The sequence below is a fragment of the Chelonoidis abingdonii genome, chromosome 3 (genome assembly GCF_003597395.2).
Source record: "Chelonoidis abingdonii isolate Lonesome George chromosome 3, CheloAbing_2.0, whole genome shotgun sequence".
Taxonomy (NCBI): Eukaryota; Metazoa; Chordata; order Testudines; family Testudinidae; genus Chelonoidis; species Chelonoidis abingdonii.
In genome coordinates this window covers 21,575,672-21,585,987 of record NC_133771.1, presented here as the reverse complement: position 1 = coordinate 21,585,987, position 10,316 = coordinate 21,575,672, and positions in this window count along the sequence as shown.

Genomic DNA, 10,316 nt, shown 5'->3' with positions numbered 1-10,316 from the left:
CAGGGCCCCTGGGTTGGGACCTGGAGTAGAGGGCGGGCCCAGGTCCCTCCCTCTCCACTCCCCTCCTCCAAGGACACTAGGGGAGTGATTAAGAACTGGTTCAGAGGCAAACAGTATCGCCCTGAACCTACCCCAGAGAAGAGAAAGCGCGAGACCCAGAGAACAGTACCGGCAATTTGCCACAACACAGATCAGCGGGCACCCTAAACATGGTGAGTTTGACCCAGGAGGGAGAGGTCCAAAATGGAGCAAAGGGTCTAGGCCAGTGGTTCTCAACCTGTGGCCCAGGGGCCAGTTGCGGCCCAATCAGCACACAGCTGAGGCCCATGTGACATCCTCAGGGCCATACAGGCGATATATATATTGTGTGAATGCAGCTTACATTACACACTGAGAGCTGCATAGGCAGTCCACATTGGTAAATAAGTTGAGAATCACTGGTCTAGGTGTTTATTTAAGGGGATCATTGCAAGTGACTAAGGACACTATTGTAAATTCTGCCACCATTTTTCACAGGCAGGGGTTATTGAAGCCGATATCTCATTCCTGAGGGTAAGCAAGGATGCATATCTTGCATGCATGTGGCTTCAGACTCGGTCCCAATGCTGCTCACCTGTTAGCTGCCTTGATCCTTGCACAGGTGATTGACAATTGGCACAAGAAAGTTTCCTACAATGGGGGAAGGAATAAAGCAGCTCTGCCAAGGAACCTTCGGCAGAGGATTGGTGAGTATCTCCAGGAAAGTTTCCAAGAGATCTCTCTGGAGGATTCCCGTGAAATCTCGATGTACATTAACAATGTTTTCTGCAGGGCTCCCATTGAGTAGCTGCATAGGGGAATGGGAAGCAGATGCAAACACTTCTAGTCTTGTACATTTTTATCCCTTAACCCACTTCTAGCATATAAAATGAAAGAAAGGACAGCTTTATCTCATGTTACCCATCAATGTGAAATCAAAATGAGAACCCATCAGAGCTCCCTTCTCCTGTATCATGCATGCCAGAGAAGGACTGCTGGGACTGGCTTGACTCCTCCAGACTCGAGAAGAGGTCCTGGTTCACCATACTACTGGACGATCCTGCTGCCTGTCTCACCTTAGCCTCCAACTTCACTTCTTCATCCACCACAGGGTTCAGTCCGCTGGCCCCTGTCTCCAGCTCTCACAAAGTATCCACGAGGCTCTTGGCAGTGGAGGTGGGGTAGCCACCAAGGATGGCATCCAGCTTCTTGTAGAAACGGCAGGTCTTTGGCATAGTATCAGAGCGACAGTTTGCCTCCATTGCCTTCTGGTACACCTGCCTCAGCTCTTTGATCTTCACAAGGCACTAATGCATTTCCCATTTGTGGTCTTTCTCCAACATGCCACAAGAAAGCTGAGCATAGGTTCAAAGTTCCTATGGCTGGGTGGAGCTGGACTGCACAACCTCCTCTCCCCATGGACCCAGGAGATCCAACAAATCCAATGTACTCAAAGCAGGAGAGCATTTGCTTCATGAAGCTGCCATGGTCAGCTGGGGAGATGCAATATGAGCTGCCCATACTGAGCAAACAGGAAGTGGAATTTCAAAAAATCCTGGTCCTTTAAAGGGGGAGAGGAAGATACCTGTCTATCTGGCTGCAGGGCAATGGAGTTCAAACCACTGACCATAGCAGTCAAGCTGGGCATTGTGGGACACCTCCTGGAGGCCATTTATAGAAGCAACTGCAGTGTCTACACTGACTCTGCGTTGATCTATCTTTGTCTCCAAAAGCTCTATGCCTCTTGTTGAGAGGGGTCTTATTTTGTTGGTGTAGCAGGAAAGTTAAATTGGTGGGAGGATCATTGTAGTGTGTATATCTCCACTGTTTTGTTGATGAAAACTGACTTTTGTCAACAAAACTGTGTAGTGTAGACAAGGCCCCAAATGGATATAATTATACTGGTATAACCACTTGTGTTGACGCACTTAGGCCTTGTCTGCGCTAGAAAGCATTTGCTGATAAGCTCTTCTCCTGGTGATGCAGCTTGTACTGCCAGAAGTTATTTTGCTGGTATAGCTTATACAGTTTCCCAAATGAAATAAGTCATTTTTTGTCAATATAACTTCATCTATACTAGCGCTGTTGCTGGCAAAACTGTATTGGTTAAGGAGGTGATGTTTTTCACATTCCTAACCAACGTTGCTATGCTAGCAAAACTTTTAAATGTAGACTAGGCCTTATTCTGATATAAGAATGAGGTTGTTGTTTTCTTGTTTTTGTGTTTTTGGTAACGTATGTCATTTGGGAAAGGTTAAATTAAATTAGAAATAAAACCTTCTATATTAGAATAAGAGTGTCATATGGAGAATATACCAGTATAACTACCTGTATAGCCATACTGGTATAACTGGTAAAACTTTCCCATATAGACAAACCCTATTAATTTAAAACTATTTTATACTTTATATAGGGTCTAAATGCTGTTGAAAACCCCATAATGTATACCTTTAACACCTGATTAGGTGTTAAATGACTGTCAGGAGGGCTATCTGTAGGAATATGGCTCAAGTTTAGCACCTAATTATCACTTTGCATTGTCCTCTGGCTAAACAAATGAGAGCTGCAGTGTGTAAAAGTCTCAATGATTTAAAAAAAAACAGTTCATATTTAGATATAGGTTTTCCCCAGCTATTTTTAAACAGAAAGTTTAGCTGTAATAAAGTCTAATCTTGCCCTTTTCAAAATATTTTCATTTTTTATATTTTGTTGTTTATTAGTTAATATTTCTACACAGTGTTACAGGGCAACATGGCTCTTTTGGGAGAACAGAGACACAGTCGGTGCCCCAAAGATGTTACAAGGAAAAGGACACAATGAATGGGTGCCTGGACTAGTAGTAGGGACACTAGCTGTACTACTGTCTAGCCGCATGACATAAAGCAAATCATTTCACCTCTTTGTGCCTTCTGTCCTGCATCCATAGAATGAGGATAATTATACTAATTGCTGATATCAAGTAGTAAAGAAAGTTAGGTATTAGCATTGTTAGGTGTAAGAGGAGAGGATGTAGCAAGGAGGAGCCTGGACTATGTGCAATAAGGTGACAAGGTTGCTTATTTCTCAAGATATGCATCACGTTAACGCTCCTTTCCAGGCTGTTGTGGGAGCATGGTCTTCTCTGGAGAGACTGTGAAAGAAGTGGATTTTAGTGAATGTATTATCAGATACCTGGCTTCCTTGTTTACATCCTGCTGAAGAAAGAAAATCCTTTCCAAGGTACTATTATCATCTGCAGCACTGCTTGCCTCTCTATTCCTGTTGCTGATTATGCTTTAGCAGGAAGCAGTTGCTTCAAGTATTATTTGAAGAGATTAGGCAAGGTGGATCCTGTGACTCAGGAGACCAGGAGTCTTTGGAGGGAGTGTGTGGCTATAATTGTTATTCATTTAACAAAATTAGCCCTTTTTCTTGTTTGCAAATTCCTGCAAAGAGGCTTGATTGAAATATAGATTTTTACCAAATGTGGCATATCAGTGTTAGAGAATGTGAGTTGCTGATATGAAGGAAAGCAAAATAAAAGCCCATATAAAGTTAAAGAGAGAGATGATGATTTAACTAAATCAGCCAGCAACACTTTCTAGTAAACAAATCTGAAAATATAATATCAAGGTTAGGCAGTGCAGTATTTCCAGTTAGCCTAATTAGAGACCCAATTTTTCATTTAGACTAATATTTGACAGCATTATAAAACATGGTGATGTCAAAAGAACTACTGTTTCTGGAGCGGACAAGGAAACCATTTCATATAATTGTTGCAGCCCAAAGAAGAGAGTAATTCCTTCAGACATTGCTGGCTTTTATTTTTGTAAAGAGTGAGTAAATTATCTCAGTACCTTGGATCAGAGGATGTTAGGTTCAAATTCTGTCACAGGAGTAATGGCTACAAAATAATTCAATGTTGATTTTGCAAATTGTGGGTAGTTTTGGTGGGAAAGACATTTTTCCAAGAACTCTCTCCTGATGTATAGAAATGAATGAAAAACTTTAAATTGTCCAAAGGGTGGGCAGGAAGGCCAACATGACAGCTGACTTTAAAAAATGGGGGACAGAAAGGAAGGCAAAATTCAACAAAATAGTAATCGTCAAAAGAGTAATCTTACTCTTTGACCTACAGAAAGGAACCATGGCAACATAACTTAACTACATTTGGTCATTTTAATAATTCTTATCATATACATGGTGCATGCTAGGATACAGATTCATATAAGTGTCAGGAAATCTTACATCAAGTTTTTGTGTAATATTAAAGCTGTTCTATTCTGAATTTCCACTTTACTGGAGATGAGGGAAAGGAAAAGTCACATATACCTAAATATCTGATCCCTATTGCCTTATGTAACAAGAAGTCATGTTACTCAAGTCATAACTTCTACGGGGATGTTTTTGTTCTCCTCATTTGATGTTTTTTATTACTATAATTATTGGAGGATAAGGAAACACTATGATATCTAGAGACTATCACTTTATTATTTATTGAGCTACTCAGTGTACATGGACTCTGCCTCCAGGAGCTTACATTCAAAAAGAGAAAGACAATAATATCCGAAAAATTTGTCAGCTTGTATATAAACTTCTGTTGACCAGAAGTCAGGAATGTGTATGCTTTTTCACATTCAAACTACTAGTCTATTAAGCAAAATCATCCAAGCATAGGACCTGGTAGTGATGGGGAACTTCAACTACCCAGACATCTTTTGGGAAAATAACACAGCAGGGCACAGATTCTCCAGCAAGTTCTTGGAATGTATTGGAGACATTTTTTTAGTTCAGAAGGTGGAGAAACCTACACAGGAAAGGCTGTTCTGGATTTGATTTTGACAAATAGGGAGAAACTGGCTGAGAATTTGAAAGTGTAAGGCAGCTTAGGTGAAAATGATCATGAAATGGTAGAGTTCACGATTCTAAGGAATGGTAGGAGGAAACTGGCACAATAAAGATAATGGATTTCAAGAAGGCAAACTTTATCAAACTCAGGGATTTGGTAGGTAAGATCCCATGGGAAGTAAGTCCAAGGGGAAAAACAGTTCTAGAGAGTTGGCAGTTTTTCAAAGTAACATTATTAAAGGCACAAAATCAAACTATTCCACCTCATAAGTCAGATAGGAAGACTGTCAAGACATCAGTGTGGTTTAAACAGGAGATCTTCAATGATCTGAAACTCAAAAAAGAGCCCTACAAAAAGTGGAAACTAGGTCAAACTACAAAGGATGAATATTAACAAATAACACAAGTATGTAGGGACAAAATTTAGGAAGGCCAAGGCACAAAATTAGATTATACTAGCTAGAGACATAAAGGGTAACAAGAAAACATTCCACAAATACATTAGAAGCAAAAGGAAGACCAAGAACGGTGTAGAGCTGTTACTCAATGAAGGGAGGGGGGGGAACAATAACAGAAAATGTGGAAATGGTAGACGTGCCAACTGACTGTTTTGTTTCAATTTTCACCAAAAAGCTTTGCAGCGATTGGATGTCTAAAATAGAGAAAGAACAAGTTAAAAATTACTTAGACAAGTTAGATGTCTTCAAGTCATCAGGACCTGATGAAATACATCCTAGGATACTCAAGGAGTTGACTGAGGAGATGTCTGAGCCATTAGGGATTCTTTTCGAAAAGTCATGGAAGATGGGAGAGATTCCAGAAGACTGGAAAAGGGCAAATATAGTGCCCATCTATAAAAAGGAAAATAAGGACAACCCGGGGAATTACAGACCAGTCATCTTAACTTCAGTACCCGGAAAGATAATGGAGGAAATAATTAAGCAATCAATTTGCAGATACCTAGAAGATAATAAGGTGATAAGTAACAGTACAAATTATGTCAAAACAACCTAATAGCTTTCTTTGACAGGGTAATAATACTCCTTGTGGATAGGAGGGAAGCAGTAGATGTGGTACATCTTGACGTTAGTAAAGGTTTTGTTACTATCTCGCATGACCTTCTGATATACAAATTAGGGAAATACAACCTAGATGGAGCTATTGTAAGGTGGGTGCATAAGTGGTTGGAAAACTATTCCCAGAGAATATGTGCCTGACAAAAGGAGTATTCACCCACAAAAGCTTATGCTCCAATACATCTGTTAGTCTTAAAGGTGCCACAGGACTCTCTGTTGCTTTTCCTGGAGAGTAGTTATCAATGATTAACAGTGAAGCTGGAAGGGCATATCAAGTGGGATCCCACAGGGATCAGGTCTGGGTCTGGTTCTGTTCGATAGCTTCATCAGTGATTTAGATAATGACATACAGAGTATACTTATAACGTTTGTAGATGATACCCTGTTGGGAGGGGTAGCAAGTGCTTTGGAGGACAGGATTAAAATTCAAAATGATCTGGACAAACTGGAGAAATGATCTGAGGTAGCTGGATGAAATTGAATAAGGACAAATGCAAAGTACTCCACTTAGGAAGGAACAATCAGTTGCATACATACAAATAGGAAATTACTGCCTAGGAAGGAGTACTAAGGAAAGGAGTCTGGGGGTTATAGTGGACCACAAGTTAAATAATAGTCAACAGGGAGGGTAACACTGTTGCAGAAAAAGTGAACATTATTCTGGAATGTATTAACAGGAGTGTTGTAAGCAAGACACAAGAAATAATTCTTCTGCTATACTCTGTGGTGCTTAGACCTCAGCTAGAGTATTGTGTTCCGTTCTGGGTGCCACATTTCAGGAAAGATGTGGACAAATTGGAGAAAGTGCAGAGAAGAGCAACAAAAATGATTAAACATCTAGAAAACATGACCTATGGGGAAGATTGAAAAAATTGGGTTTGTTTAGTCTGGAGAGAAGAAGAAGAAGAGGGGACATGATAGCAGTTTTCAGATACACTACAAAAGGTCAGTACATTAAGGAAGGAAGTAAATTGTTCTCATTAACATCTGAGGATTGGACAAGAAGCAATGGGTTTAAAATACAGCAAGGGTGGTTTTGGTGGGACATTAGGAAAACTTCCTGCCTGTCATGGTAGTTTAGCATTAGAATAAATTGCCTAGGGAGGTTGGAGATTTTTAAGAGCAGGTTAGACAAACACCAGTCAGGGATGGTCTAGAAAATACTTAGTCCTGCCGTGAGTGCAGGAGACTGGACTAGATTATCTCTCAAGGTCCCTTCCAGTCCTGCAAGTCTATGATTCTACGATATGAACTGAGTGAAGACAGTTTTGGTTTGGGGAGGATTTTGTGGTTTAGAAATTTGGTTCATACTGATTAGAAATGAAACCCCCAAATTTTAAAATTCTCAGTGAAAGGGATTGGAGTCCAAGTGCAGTCCACGTGGCTGGCTGCTGCAGAACTGGGAATACTGAGAACTGTGGGGTCACCAACATGGGGTAGTTTGCATCACTGGCTGCAGTGCTTAATTTGTAATGAAAGAGGTGGCAGGGCTCAAGAAATTAGGTACCAGTGCTCAAGTAATTTTTTTTACTTTCGTAATGGATGCAGCAAGCCCAGAGTGCTGGGGCTATGAACTACCAAGTCTTGAGGTGCCAGGGCTCAGCCTGACAAGCCCTGGCACAAATTAAGCACCGACTAGCTGCCCTGAATCTGTATTTGTAGACCATGGAAGCTCGGGCTCCTGAGCCGTTCACCAAGTGAGCTACCGAGGAGCTGGGCAGGCAAGGTGTCAGAAATCAGATAGGTTACCCCTAGGAACCTCTCCTGGGTTCTTTCAATACTACAGCAAAGTTTGATTCCCTCTGCAAAATAGTCTAATGTTGCCATATTGGTCAATTCTAATGAAACAATGTTTCACAGGAATTTTTCCAACCAGTTATGGCTTTAATTAAGCTTGTAATGGAGAAGGAGAAGTAGTATGGAAGTTATGGCTCAGTACATCTCAGGCAAAGGGTACAAGAGTTGATGGACGCTGATGGATGAGGTTATTAAAGACACTACTGTACTGGGGGAGCAAACTTTTCACCAGGAAATCAAGCTCATAATAAAGCTCAAACTAACCTCAAAATCAAGCTCACGTTGGTAAGAGTTTCAGAAGGTGTGGATGCAGGAGACACAGTGCATTGCAGGTTCCATGCTATTTATGCAGAAACAATTTTTAAAAATTATCTTTCAGATCAATACAGCCAGAGACCAGGAAATCTGTGTTTGGAGGAAGAACGTGAGGACTAATGTTTTTTCCAGACCAAAACTCCAGAAAAGACTAATTTCCATTTCCATGTTCAGAAATAGACATTAGACCTTATCTCTAAAACCCTCTGTGACAGGGTCAGGCCAGATGGCTACAGGACAGTGATAGAAGGCAGATATATTAGCCCCAGATTAAGTAAGTCCCCTTTCCCTGGGTAAGGTAACAGGGAAGGTTCCAGAACAATCAGGAGCTTTCTGGAAACAAGGCAGACAGGCTGATTAGAACACCTGCAGCCAACCAAGAAGCTGCTAGAATCAATTAAGGCAGGCTAATCAGGGCACCTGGGTTTAAAAAGGAGCTCACTTCAGTTTGTGGTGTGCATGTGAGGAGCTGGGAGCAAGAGGTGCAAGGAGCTGAGAGTGAGAGTGTGTGCAGCTGGAGGACTGAGGAGTACAAGTGTTTTCAGACACCAGAAGGAAGGTCCTGTGGTGAGGATAAAGAAGGTGTTTGGAGGAGGCCATGGGGAAGTAGCCCAGGGAGTTGTAGCTGTCATGCAGCTATTACAGGAGGCACTATAGACAGCTGCAATCCACAGGGCCCTGGGCTGGAACCTGGAGTAGAGGGCAGGCCTGGGTTCCCCCCAAACCTCCCAGCTCCTGATCAGACACAGGAGGAGTTGACTCAGACTGTGGGTTCCACCAGAGAGGAAGATCTCTGAGGCGAGAAAATCTGCCAATAAGTGCAGGACCCACCAAGGTAGAGGTGGAACTTTGTCACATCTCCCTCAAGATCCCACTGACTGTTTCTATCTTCTGAAAGAAGGCACTTAAAACCTCCATTCTTCACCTGGGTCTCTCAGCTAGACACTAGCTATCCACTCACTGCCTATTGGGGCACTACCAGGTAGCCCATGCTCTCAGCTTAATCCAGCATGAATCAACAGCTTTCCCAATGCATCTCCCCAACACACCCACAAACCAGGAGTGCAGTGGGGAGCAGCATATGCTAAGCGGAGAGCAGAGTGGGAGGGCATTGGATTGGCTATTACAACCCTCCTGCCATCTTTCCTTTGAAGAACTCAGGATGGGGTTGGCAGCCTCTGGTGTCCTCATCCCAGAACATAACCAGAAAAGGTGCCATGGGGCAGAGGGTGGTGGAGGGAGATAGAAATGGTGGAAACTTCTCCATTTTAGTTTTAGATTTAGTTTCAATACTGGATCCACACTCTGAACTGAATTGTTATGAAGGACTGGATAAAGGGAAGCCCAAATCCCTGAATCCAAACATCTCCATAGGTGGGGAAATTCAATGTGGGTCTGTTTCCTAATTATACAATATCTGTAATATAACTTCTGGATATTTGTGTTACTCTATGAAGAGAGACAGCACTGGCAGTATTATTTTATGTAAACTGGAAGGATAACATAAAAGCCCAGGTTACTTTTACAGGTTTCATTAATGACAATAATTTAATAAAGTGTTGTTGGTTCTTTGTTTGTTTGTTTCTTTCTTGTTTTGTTTATTTTTTGATGGAAGTGAAGGGTTGGTGCAGGCTACTTTATTTACAACTTTTTTTGGTAAAACAAAGCATCAATAAAGCAATATAAAGAGGAAGAAATCATCAGTCCCTTTATATGTGATGATGATGAACTGTTATGAAAAAGTGCTATGCAAATGCTCTCTCTCTTTCTCTCTAGCATCCATCAATACTGTATCTTCTTTCTTGAGAAGTTAAACAAAGCTTGCATCTGCACTGAACTTTTTCTGAGATTTTTCTTCTGGTGCCTTATTACCAGTGTATCACTATTGCTGCTAGCAGACATGTGAAATCTAGTTTAGATGAGCTACTAACATTTTTACCACTCCTCAGAGCAGATCTGCAAGCACAGTAAAAGTTTATTTGATGTACAACCAGCTTAATGCCTGGTTTACACCCTGGGCTTAACACAGCTGTGGCTTGTTCTACACTAGTGCCCCTCCCATTTTTGCTATCACCAGTGGAGCTGCATCCACTTCTAATGCAAATGACAAGAAAATTTCAGGAAGAAACTTCAGTGTTGGCCGCTGCTTTCTGAAGCTCCCATTGGCTGGGAACGGTGAACCATGGCCATTGGGAGGTGCGGGGGGCTGTGCCTGCGGATGGTCAACCTAAACAAAATGTCTCACGGCCTGCCAGAGGATTATCCTGTTGGGCTGCAAGCCAA